This window comes from Mustela nigripes, chromosome 4 (genome assembly GCF_022355385.1).
Source record: "Mustela nigripes isolate SB6536 chromosome 4, MUSNIG.SB6536, whole genome shotgun sequence".
NCBI lineage: Eukaryota > Metazoa > Chordata > Mammalia > Carnivora > Mustelidae > Mustela > Mustela nigripes.
This window is the reverse complement of record NC_081560.1, coordinates 46,947,175-46,960,366: the sequence shown is the minus strand read 5'-3', so window position 1 is coordinate 46,960,366 and position 13,192 is coordinate 46,947,175. Positions and strand designations below refer to the sequence as shown.

The window sequence follows — 13,192 nt, the reverse complement described above, 5'->3', positions numbered from 1 at the left end:
AGAAAGCATGAATGGTGGGGGGGGAGGAAGGGGCAGAGAGGAAGGGGAAACAGACTCCCCACTGAGCAGGGAGCCAGACATGGGGCTCAATCCCAGGACCCTGGGATCATGACTTGAGTCAAAGTCAGACCCTTGATAACTGAGCCACCCAGGCATCCCTCTGGTGTCTCTTACAAGGATACCAGTCCTGTCACGAGGGCCCCACTTTCATGACATCCTTTAAATCCAGTTACCTCCCCTTTTCTCCAAATACCATCACATTGGGGATGGGGGTTTCAGTATATGAATTTGTGAGAACACATTCAGGGAGGGCATAGCCCTTGAGAGACATTAAAAAAAAAATTAACTGGGCTTGAATTTCATCTCCAGAGGCTCTGATACAGTATTGGGACCTGGATGTTTGTGTTTCTTTTAGGTTCCCCTGTAAGGTGCAACCAGGATTGGTGACCATTGCTCTGCATCTTCCTGTTCAAGATGAGGTCTATGGACCAGTAGCATCAGCATCACCTGGGAATTTCTTAAAAATGCCGAATCTCTGATCCCATCCCGAACCCGTGAATCTGCCTCTGCGAGGTGACCATCTCCCACGTTGATGTGTAAGCTCTATAAAGTTTGAAAAATACTGGTCTATAGCACCTTGCTTAGACTTGCATACAGACATGAGAATACCCCATCCATCAATTCCTGTTCGAATTCAAGATGAACATTTTGTCAGCGAACCAAGTTTCACCTTTTTTCATCTTGGAAGCCTGTCAAGGTGTGGATCTTGCCTGCAAATAATTGCATCGCGATGTGAAGATTTTATATATATAGCCTATATATCATTGTCCGTTAGCCAACAAAACGCAGCAAATAGACCGAATGTTTAAAACAAAATCTTAATGTTTTCGAGAATATACAACCGTCCCAGCGATTCCGTCACAATGAATGATTACTTCCTTAGCTTCGGGTGAGCTTTAAATTGATAATGAAATAGAATATGAACTTGTGTTCCAGCGGCAGAAGGAGAGAGAAGCGGCACTTAGCACAGAGCATGAATACTGTGTAACTAATAAATAATTCAGTAAACCGGGGAAAGAAAAAACACACAAGCTTAAATAAATAGCAGAGAATCCCTGATGCTTAAGGTTGAGAAATGAGAGGCTTATTATATATGATGCTATTCTATTCTGTAGCACGGAGTGCTCGTTTTCAAAAGATTTGATTACAATAAGTATGCTTACTACTAAAAACATAGAAAGGAATGCGGTCTGACTTGATATTTCAGAAGGCAGTTCAGGGTCTCGTCATCCATCAAAAGTGTCAATGTCGTCTTCCATATGAATGTGTTTCACGAAAGTACTAAACAAGAGATTCCACACTGACAGACACTAAAAGTGATGAATTTCCACTTTCCCAGTTCAGAAGTACTTAATGGGTATCTTTCTTTATTTTTAAGAACTATTAATTCGAGTACGGTTATGTGTAAAATACCCTCTTAACTCAGGATAGGTGCATTTTAAGACAGCAATCTCAGAAATAATTTCTGCTTCTGGAAATTGGTCTTCCCTTCATTTTCCTTTTCTACCCCTACTTGATAACTTCTTAATCGTTAAAGGATATGATTAAATAGTTTGCTAAATTGCATCAAGATAGCTTTTTGGTTTAATCCATAGCTCCCTCATATTCTGTGTAGTAAACTGAAAATAAACAGAACAGATGTTAATCTATAGTAAGTACACATATAGGCATACATACCTACAAACATACAGAGAAGAGGGCCTCAGTGCTTTGTATTTAAATGCCATTTCCCCCAGGCTTAGTGTTGACATTCATCTAATTAGCGATCTGATTTAACCCAACAAATTTTTATTGGATGCCTATTGTGTGCCCAACAGAAATACATTTTGAAACTAAAAATCTTTTACCTAGGGTATGCATAATGAAAATTTATGTTCCAGTGTTGCAAAATATTGAATAAAGACATTGCTGGCTCAGTAGAAATCAATTTAGAAGGATTTGTTTCTCCTACTACTTTCCAAAACAGCCTAGAAGGGAATGGCTTTTCTCCCTTAAATTTTGTAGAAGAAAATGTTCTTTATGTTAGTAACATAATGCACAGCCAGAATTGTTAAATTTGCTTTTTTCCTTTCTAGCAAAGATATTTTTCTCTTTGTGTTAATCTTTAATCAAAAATAATAAATATACTTCCTAAAAATAATGGAAACTTTAGAAAAGGGATATGCTATGGAAAGTAAATCCTTCTCTCTCAAAAATGTTCTATGTACATACACATGTTTTCTGTTTAACTACATATTGCCTTATTCCTGCTTTTTTTTTTTTTTTCATAGGTGGGAGCGTACTGTGTACTCTTTTATACCTTGGTATCTTTCAGTTATGTAATTTTGGAGACTTTCCAGAACAGAAAGTGGAGATCAGCATTATTTCCAAGGCTGCATGGTATTTCAGGTATGGATTTAACCATCCATTGTCAATATACATTTAAGGTTTTCCTTGCTTTTCATATCATATATAGTGTTCTGATAAATGACAGGTAGATATGTCTTTGCGCATCTATGCAGAATTAAATCTTGGAAATAAAAATGCTTTGTCTAGGGTGCCTGGGTGGCTCAGTGGGTTAAGCCTCTGCCTTCTGCTCAGGTCATGATCCCAGGGTCCTGGGATCGAGCCCCACATCAGGCTCTCTGCTCAGCAGGGAGCCTGCTTCCCCCTCTCTCTCTGCCTGCCTCTCTGCCTACTTGTGATCTCTCTCTGTGTGTCAAATAAATAAATAAAATCATTTAAAAATGCTTTGTCTAGGAATATATGCATCTGTACTTTTGCTATATAGTACCAACTTTCCCTTTGAAAACCTTGAACCAGATGCAGGTTCCTTGCAGTGTTTGAGAGTGCCTGTTTGCCTGGATGGGTTCTTCCTCTTACATCATCAGTGTCTCCTCTCTCCTGGATCATTCCAGCTAGAATGTGAACATGCTGTCATTTCTTTCGTCTTAAAAAAAAAGCTACTTATTGACTGTACTTTCCCTCTCTGCCACTACCCCATGTATCTGCCCCCTTTGCACTGAAACTGCTAGAAAAATGATGTCTACAGTTACTGTCTCTTCATACTTCTCTTCCTCATCGTCTTGAATCTTCTCCAGCTAGGACGTTTAGCCTCATGTTTTAGAATTGCTCTTGGCAAGTCATCAGTGATCACTGCCACATCCAGCGGTGAGATCTTGACCTTCATCTTGCTCTTGTCTGCAGCCTGTGGTTCATCCATTCTTTTTGGACCATTGTCTTCTCTTGGCTTCAGTGATACCGTGTTCTTTTCCAAGCATATGAGCAGTTTCTTCTCACTCTCCTTGCTGGTTTCTTTCCGTCTCCATGCCACCTTGATATTGGGGTGCCCCAGGTCCCAGTGTTTGGATCTCACCACTGTCTCCTTTGGTGATCTAATCTAACCACATGGCATTAGATGCTGTGTCTATCTCAAAGACCCCAAATTGTCCCTGGCCTGGATCTCTCTTCCAAATACAAGCCTTGTGTATTAAACTGCCTGCTTGACTTCTGTCCTTGAATATCAGAGCTCTTTCAGATCAAACATGCCTAACATTTGGCCTTTTCCCTAAAACCTATTCCTTCCCCACTCTCTCTTTTCAGGCAATAGTCATTCCATCCTTCCCGTTAATGCACACAAGAACCCTGGAGTCATTCTTGACCTCACTCTTGTTCGCACATCACATCCCACCCATTGGGAGCCTTGTAGGCTCCCCTCTCCGAAGATACCCAGATTCTCACCCTTCTCATCACTTCCACATCCAGCACCCGGGTCCAGGAAGCTGTCAGCTCTCACCTGGATCATTTCCATCGCTCCCTGCTTGCATGTACGCGTCCCACAGCCCGTCCTCCGTAGAGCAACGCAGCAGCTGGAGCCATCCTGTTAATACTTCTCACATCCCTTCACCGTTGGCTCAGAACCCTGCAGTGGCTCGCTCAGAGTTTAAAGGCCAAATGTGGATCTCCTTCCGCCCCCGAGCACACTGCTGTCAGGGCTCTCTCCAGCTCTTCTCTTCCCCTTCTCATTTCACTCCAGCCATACTGGCCCTTTTTGCTCTTCTGGTGCCGGTGTAGGCATAGGCTCATGCATCCAAGGAATCTAGAATCTAGAATCTAGAAAGGTGCTTATCTATCTATTGGAACACTTTATTTAAAGTACTTATTTTATCATTTCCTAAAAAGAGAAGAAATTGTGAACTTTTCAATGAATGGGTTGGGGGACTTGCGGGAATGAAACTCAGGCAGATCTAAAGCCTGAGCCTCCTGTAGGATACTCCTGTGATATGGCCTTTCATTCCCCTCAGTTTCCTGATTCATACTCCATGAGCGTGTGGGCATTTAGCAGAGTCTCTGGGACAATCCAGGCTGACGGAGCGCTAGGAGGATGTAAAAACCCATTAATGTGCTTCTAGGCTCTGGTAAGAATCCTCATTGCTCGTGATGGTGTCCTCCGCAGCTGCCCGTCTCTGTGGTCCTTTGTGGACCTGAGAAGACTTGGCCGTGTCTGGGAGCATGCTGTTTTATCTCCTGCCTTCTCTATGGAGATTTAACCATCTCTCTGTTTCCACATCATCTGGCATTGTAAGCCGGTACACTGAACAAGCAGGTCTTCAAGAGTCCAATGACAAAGCCACCTTACTTGTATTTTCCAGTGTCTTTTTTTTTTTTTTTAATTTATTTGACAGACAGAGATCACAAGTAGGCAGAGAGGCAGGCAGAGAGAGAGAGGAGGAGGCAGGCTCCCTGCCAAGCAGAGAGCCCGATGCGGGGCTCGATCCCAGGACCCTGGGATCATGACCCGAGCTGAAGGCAGAGGCTTTAACCCACTGAGCCACCCAGGTGCCCCTCCAGTGTCTTTTATAAGCCACTCCATGGATATTTCTTTGCCATCACCTGGATGGAAACTCAGGCAGACCCCTGAGTTCTCTGGTCACTCTTAAAGGCATTTAAATGGATCTCCAGTCACAAAGCATATTCCCATTTTCGTAATTAAATTCCATGTAATAACGAAAACCTTGCTTTGAAGATAAGCCTCCTTCTCCGTACCTTAAGCGAGCAAGAACCGTTCTGTAGGGATGGGGTTGGGATCGGTTTCATCTTTTCTCGCCCATGAAGGGCTTCTACTCTATGACCCCACCATGCTCACTATGGTCTCTGGTCCCTCTAGGAGGGAATTTGGGGAGACAGAGTGGTAGCTGTGGGAAGGGTCTTTCTTAATTGATATTACTGTGGTCAGTCAAGCTTCTCCAGACTTGGGAGATGTATTGAGCTCTCATTCTTGTTCAGGGGTCCTTAAGAGACCCATCAATGGGAAAAGATGTCTTCATTAAAGTAGACTTCTTGATTTTGGTGGATGACAGGCTTCTATAGGGACAGAGCCAAATAGCAGTCTCAGACCTGAATCAGTTCAAAGGTGTAGGAATCCTCAACGCACTGATTCTCAGACTGTGCAAGGAGTCGCAGCAGTGTCACCTGGGCATTTGTGGTAAGTGTGGGTTTTCAGGCCCTCTCCAACCCTACTGACACACATACTCTGGAGGCAGGTCCAAGGGGTCTGTGTTTCGGCAAGCCCTTCCCCTGGCTCTGATGCCTGCTCAGGTTAGAGAAGTCTAGCCATATGAAGAAGGGGCGGCCAAGAAGCCTCAAGAAGGGGCTGGATAACATTGCCATGAGCTTCTAGCATAAATCTTCCTTTAAGTCCTTCTCAGAAGACCTACAACCATTCGCTGGGATGACTATAAACTGGGGAAAGGGGAACAGCCAGATCTAGAGGGGATTTCTGGATATTGGCTTGGAGACAGTGCTAATCCCCAGAGACCCCAAATGCCTCTGGACCACTGGGGGTGTATGTCACTTGTGGTCATCTGGGGATAAATGAAAGTTTGGCCTCTACCTTCCTCGCAGGGTTCCAGTGGGCCCTTGACCTACTTATGGTTATTTTCCCACTCCTGAATGCAGTCGTAATAGGTATCCAGCAACTCAAGGAGCTCCCCATATGCATTCCCTAACCTGAGTAGTGAGCCTTAGGATAGCGGGCATGGCCTTGCAGAAGCCTCCTGGAATTCGCCCTTCCTAAATGAGAGTAAACTGAGAGCAGTACTCTCAATACTCTATCCCTGGGGTGGGAGGTGGGGGAGGATTGGAGAGATCAGTATTCCCATCTAACGCTTGAACAATACATGGGTTATTCTGCCGTACCCTCATTTAACTTGTCTGTGTGGCATGTGCAGGAGTGAGACGGCTGTTGGGAAATGACTGTGGGTTCTTGTAACATTATTCAGGTCCTGGACCAGATGTCATGTCTTTACTGGATGACACAACAGTGCTCCTGGCACTTTGTATGCAGATGTTGATCTGGCAGATTTTTTTTTTATATATATTTTTTTCCCTCTCATTACCAAATTAGCAAAGATTACCAGCAGGAGTTTGCTTTCAACTAGCAGGATCAGGAAGACAAGCTCACTGTCCTACCTCAGGCACTAGTTGACTGTTCTGCTCTCTGACAAGATCTGGTCTGCTGGGTCTTGGAGCATCCTCCAGAATCCCCCAGAACAGCATGCTGATATGTTATTGACATGGAGAGCAGGAGGGAGCACATACCCTAGATACCGTAGTAAGGCATATGTATGCCAGAGGGTGGGAGATAAACCCTGAGAAAAATCAAAGGCTTTCTCCCCAGTGGAGTTTCTAGGGCTCCAGAAGTCTGGGAAATTTGACATTTCCTCTTTAAAATAGAAGGCAAATTGCTATACTTTGCACCACTTGCCACTGAGAAGGAGCTACAGGGTTTTGTACCTCTTTTGATCTCAGAGAGGACATATATACTTTTTACAGCGTATTGTTCATGGCAATGTTTTGTGTAACACACAAGGCTCCCAGGTTTGTGTTGGGACCAGAGCGAAATAAGCCTCATTAGTAGGGTTTCTCAACTTCAGAACTCTTGAGATTCTGGGGACAGATCATGCTTAGATGTGGGAGGCTATCCTGAGAATTAGAGAATGTTTAGCAGGGTCTCTGGCCTCTACCCACCAGATTCCAGCAGCAGACCACCCAAGTTGTGGTAACCAAAAGTGTCTACAGATTGCTTCATATCCTTGGAGGAGCAAAATTGCTCCCCCTTGAGAACCACTGGTCTACAGCATGGCTAGTTAAACTTGAAGCGACTTCAACACTGGCTGACCACCTGACTTCTGCCTCTTGAGAGATCCTGAACTAGATTCTCCCAGCGAAGCTGTTCCTTGAATTCCTGATTCCCAGAAACCATGTGAGATAACAAATGGGTGTCGCTAAGTTTGGGGGTAATTTCTTACACAGTGATCGATAACTAATATACTGATCCACTAGGACGTAAGGTTGGGAATGCACACCGGCAGTCCGTCACACATTGTAAATAGTGTATACCAGATCGGGGTCAAGGAAGTCCTGAAAGTAGAAGAAGTACGATTAGGTAGCTCAGATTCCCATAGCGTCTCCTCTTGCTGCCTTTTGAATCTCTCGCAGCCCACACCAACGTCCTTTTGCAATTGACAGTTGACAGAGGAAGACAACATTTGGGCCACGTTCACAGATGGTCCCTTGCAATTTGAAGGCACTGGTTGGATTTGGACTGTTGAAACAGTATAGCTCCCCTCAGGATAGTGGTAAGGGAAGTTCTCTTGAGGCCAACATAGCAGTTGTCCACTTTGTCTGGTGGAGAGAACTGTGGAGATTTCCACAATTCATGGGTGACTAATGGTAGGATTGGCCTGTTGGCGACAAGGGAGTCTGAGGAAGAGGTTTTCAGATGGACCTCTCCCTGTGGGCACTGGGCTGTGTCAGTGCTACACGGGGCATCCAGTGAGGAGCCTCTCAGTAATCAACTGGACAGGAGGGTCCATTCTGTGGATGTCAGTCAGCCCTTTTCCCAGCCACCTAAGGCTTCTTCAGTAGGCTCATGGCAGGAATGGAAGCTCCACGTGGGCTCAACAATATGGACTCATCCTCTCCCAGGTGCATCTGGCCACTGTTGGTGCTGAATGCCTAATCTGCTGGCAGCAGAGACCAATACTGAGCTCTGACATGGCCTCATTCCCCAGGGACCCCACCGAGCCACCTGGTAGGAAGTTTATTACACTGAACTCTTTCCATTATGGAGAGCATGAATTTTGTCCTTATTGGAATGGATACTGTTTCTAAATACACTGTTCATCCCCTGCCTGCAGTGCTTTGATCAGTCCCACCATCTGTGGACTTTCAGAGTGCTTTATTCAATGACACGATGTCCTACACAATATTGCTTCTGGCTGAAGATCTGATTTTACAGCGGAAGAAGAATAGGGCTCACGCCCCTGGGACTTACTGGTTTACCATACACTCCATCACCCCAAGGCAGTTAACATGATAAAGTCTAGGAAGAGATTGTTGAAGTTTCAAAAATGGTACCATTGGGAGACCCCCTCTCTGCAAGGTGGGTGACTGTCTTGCAGAATGTGGGTGAAGCTTTGAATCAGCAACAAAAAAAGTGGTGCTGTGTCTCTTCAGGTCGGGATATGTGGATCTGGGAATCATGCGGAGAGAAAGGGGAGCGGCTCCCCTCACTGTCACGTGTGGAACATCACTCAGAATATTCACCTGCCTTCTTCACAGCATTGATCAGCTGGTTTGTAGGTCTTGATTCCAAGGAGACAGTGCTTCTCTAGGGACATACAATTGTTTCGCTGAACAGGAAGTTGATAGTGCCATCTGTTCGCTCTAAGGTTCTCACGCCGCTGAATTGTCAGGCAGAGAAGAGGGTTACTGTTCTGGCTGGGGCGATCGGTCAGGGTTACCAAGAGGAACTGGGTTGCTGTGACACAGTCGTGGCAGGAAAGACTGTGTCTGGAGCCCTGGAAATTCTCCTGGGTGCTTCTTAGCCCTTTGATGTACAAAAAGTTTATTGGAATAATATTGCCACAAAGCACATGACAAAAAAACTAGGCCTTTCAGAGATGAAGGGAAGTCACCCTGCTAGGAAAGAACCTCAAAAGCTGAGATTTGGGCGCAAGACAAAGGAAACATGGAATGGACATTGGAAGAAGCTCATTGTCGATGATGACTCAACAATTATCCCTGCCAATCAGCTGGTTTTGTTACCAGTTACCCAAACTGTGGTGGCTATGCATATATTCTTCTTTGCTTGCTATGAATTACGTCGAGGGTTGGTGGCGGTTAACTTTACAGTTTGGCCTTTAGGTTACAGAATATCCACGGCATAATGATGATAAAAACAGAAGAGGAACTGACATGAAGCAGAGGTGGATATAGGGGCTGAGGCTGCCTCATTGCATGGTCCTGTTCTGTGTTTCCTTATTTTGGGGACAGTAAGTCTGCAGTCGTCTGTATGAGGCATATGATTGCATTCTGTTAGGTAAAAGCCCGATGTAGTCATTGCATGGATACAGAGAAATGTGTGGATCTGAGCAGTAAAGGGGCGCGTGTACCAGATGGTGTCTCTAGGCAGTTGGGTCCAAGTTCATCCTTCTAGGTCCCGCCATCCCCCTTCCCAGACTCACTCAGCTGGTCAGTTTCAAGGTGGGTTCTTCCAGGGGGAAGCACCAGCAGTAGGTTCTGGGTGGGAGGAAGGAAGAAATTGGCCATTTCCTGTGCTACCGGCAGTGGTAGGAACAGGCACAGGGCCTGAGGGCTGGTACTCCGGGCTGCAGCAGCCTGGGGGTGGTTTCTGCAGTGTGAGAGGTGAGCGTTCACGCATTCGATCCAGCCAAAGAACAGCAGCAGCTTCCGTCTTTGGGCAAGAGCCCCTCTTTCTTTGCTCCTTCGCCCTCCTGATGGTTTTTTCACCAGTTTCCTCCATCACAGCCTTCTCTGCTTGAAGCATGGAGAGCGGCTCCTACTCCCCTGTTTGGACACTGAGTGACACGGAGATTTTTCCGTATCAACACAAAGCAAGCTTCCTCATTCTCCAGTCGAAAACCGAAAACGGAATGCATCATATTTATATAAGAAGACCCAGATCGCGGATATTTGTGTTGCTCTCAATCTCCTCTTTTAATCAGTAGGAGCATTAAGAACATTTCCATTTTTGGAAAATACTGTCAAGGCATGTATTTGGCAACGTTCTTGTCTTTTCCCATTTGGAATTATACCCGCCGAAGCTCTTGCGCGGGTTTTTAAATGGCCAGAATGGGATTAAGCTAGACTCTGGAATCCAGCAGCTGGCTACTTAAGGCTTTACAAGTATGCAAAATACTGGCCATGTGTGTTTTAGCCTTATCTTTTCCAAATGAATGGTGAACACCTTGAGGCTCGATATTATGTCACCTTTTGAATACGCATACATGGCATGTGTCGGGGGGGGGGCCGGTTAGCAGTAACTGTCCCCTTTATGACTAATGCCATCGGAACGCATCAACTCCTGGCAGCCTGGGAAGAGCCGTACATTCCCTCATGGGAATGGGCTCAGGTTTTCTCTTGAGGAAGGAGCCGATGACATTAGCCAATACCGCCTCATAGGTTCATGGCTCACATCGGGGTCCTGTTCATTTTATTACTGGTCTGATTCCAAATCCCTTTCCTGGAGGCGGAGCTCCTTAGAAACCATTTTTGCTTCACGATGAAGCATCTCAAATGATGTGTGGGGCGTGCACCTCTTCAGCTGGCGCAGCCTGTCCTCTTCATTCAGCTTGGGGCTGGCGGGCTGCGGGGACCAGCGCCATGGCCCCAGCCCCACGAGGCCGCCTCGGGTCGCATCTCAGCCACCTGATACCCCACTTCCGCTGGCCTGAAGAATGAAGGCCTCTTCAACCCTGTGCTAACACCACCCCACAGCTCTGTTTCCTGATTTTATCTTCCTTAATTCATTAAACAGCACTTCTGCTATCTTTTCAGTATTAAGGGGTTCAGATAGTTCTGACATTTTACCGCCAGCTCTTAGACTTGTTCAGATTCTCTCAAATGGGAGAGGTTGGGTCCTCTTTACTGTTGCCACGCCAACTCCCATTCAGCCTTTTCTAGGAGGATTTTTCTTTAGCCATTCTCCGCTTTCACAGCAGCCTAGAGTGTGATGGGAATCCTCAAATGTTCCAGCAGCTCCACCAATACGGAGACAGGGCTGTATTCCTAAAATGAATATCCAGTCTTGTTACAGGAGAGCTCCACGTTTATAATCTTTAGCATAATCCCATTAAAGCCCAGCTCCCTGGCAAATCCAAGGTGCTCTGGTATGAACATTCTCATTAAGGGCAAAAACCAAAGCTGCTTTGGGTGGTAATGCTGTTAGACTGTCAATGTCAATGTCGGCCAAATTAACAAAATACATTTCTGCTAAGCCAGCTAATGCTGGTAAGGAATCGTAGCCAAATCCATTTAACTCTCAGAGGCTTAAATGCTCTTAAATCTCATTTCCTGTTTGTGAGGCTGAGTCCTAGAAGATATGCGTGGATTTATCTTTCCCAATAGCTGAAAAAATGAGAATGCATAAAAAGGAGAGTTTTTGACTTTTTATATTTCAGGAAGGGTCATGATATATATCATAATGTCAATTACCTGTAATATTCCACTACAAATAGACATAACCATTATTATGTCAGTTACTTCCGGAACATTTAATGAAATAGTTGGCATTGAACAAAGCAGTTATCCAAGGAAAGATGTGCTCGTGTTCTAGATAACCACCTTCACAGGTGAGATCTACCACTGGATCGTACACAGATTTCACAGAGATTGGTTTTAAAAGTATCAAGACAGGAAGAACATGGAAATCCTACCCCTCAATCCTCAGTGGCACATTGGAGCTCTCTAAGTGCTGATGCTTTTCTCTTCCCTGGAATTCCACAGGCAGGTTGCGAAGTGGAAGGGGCACATCTGATAGCATCCCAGATTAGTTTTACCTCTTGGTGGTACAGAGTCCCCATTCTTAGGTTCAAAGAAAACCCAGCAAACTTGTTAAGTCTCCATCTGAATTTCAGTCAAAGGATTCAGTTCTAACTCTTTGGTCCCAGCCAGTTTACTGTTGGGAGTACCACCAAGCTTTCTCTTTAGCTGTCAACACATTTGGAATAGACTTTTCTCTGTGGGAAAAGATTGTATACAGCAGTCTGGATTTTAGTATATAATTTCATTATAAATAAGACAGACTTCTAAAAACTCACTTAGGAACCTCTGCACAGCTTCATCTGGGATTTGGCCAATGGTTGTTAGAGGTCTATTAAATCAGCTTTTAGAGTCCTATTAAATCAGCTTTTTCCCTAACTGTGAAAAGCAGAGGTTGAAATTTTGTATTTTCTCAAATCCTCAACCACTAGCTCAAATAGCTAGGGATGATTAAGAATAAAACAATGTGGGGTATTTTCAGAATTATACATTCATTTTGTTTACCCAAAGGTGAAGAGAATTGATAAAATTTCATCTCAGCATGTTTAATTTGAAGTATATCTCCTTATGGAGTCCAGAATCCTTTTTTTGGGTATGATGTAGGGTAGCAAATCTGTTTATGGAGTCCAGAATCCTTTTTTTGGGTATGATGTAGGGGAGCAAGTCTGTTTATTGCTGGTGGGGCTTCGTTTGTTGACAAAAGAGTGGTGCTAGACACGAAATGGGATTTTTATTTGTAGGGGAAGAAAGGGTTGACTTTCTACATACCGGAGGGGTGGTTTGCAAGTTCAAAGCAAGCTAGATAAACATCTATTTTAAGAGTCTCATTATTTCTTAAGAGTGAAAGTAGGTCTGAATTTTAATTCTTAACTCCAAGACAGATAAACACTTCTGTTTCATACCAAACATCGAAAGATTTAAGAGGTGGGTGGACTTCCATTCAGAAAATACCTCACTTATTCAACAATGAGTCTTGATGGACACTGAGGAAGTGCCGAGTAATCTGCTAGGAGCTGTGAGTACAGGGTTGAACCCACCAGAACCAAATCCCTGTCTTTAGAGCTCATGTAGCTTCACATAAGGGCTTCTGGAATGAATTGAAATGAAGTGTTGATATGAATAAACTAATGTTCTTCACTATGCGGGTGAAGTGGCAAATGTGATAAAAACTATAAATAAAAAAGTACTGCACAAAGGACTTCCGTGACATTCTTTTCCTGTAATGGAGCACCAGGATCCTTGACGCTCTTCACTGTTGTGTCGATTGTAGTGAACAGAACTTTTCAATTCATTTGTCCTACAGAAA

At 44.5% G+C, this 13,192-nt stretch overlaps 1 long non-coding RNA gene across 1 annotated transcript in view; it reads left to right on the top strand.

Annotated features, from left to right (window-relative positions):
- Window positions 1-800: 800 nt before the first annotated feature.
- Window positions 801-13,192, top strand: part of LOC132015843 (uncharacterized) — a 41,484-nt gene continuing 29,092 nt past the window's right edge. The window contains exons 1-2 of the long non-coding RNA XR_009403791.1: window positions 801-949; window positions 2,331-2,448. This is a non-coding gene — a long non-coding RNA (uncharacterized LOC132015843). The remainder of the gene's footprint in view (window positions 950-2,330; window positions 2,449-13,192) is intronic.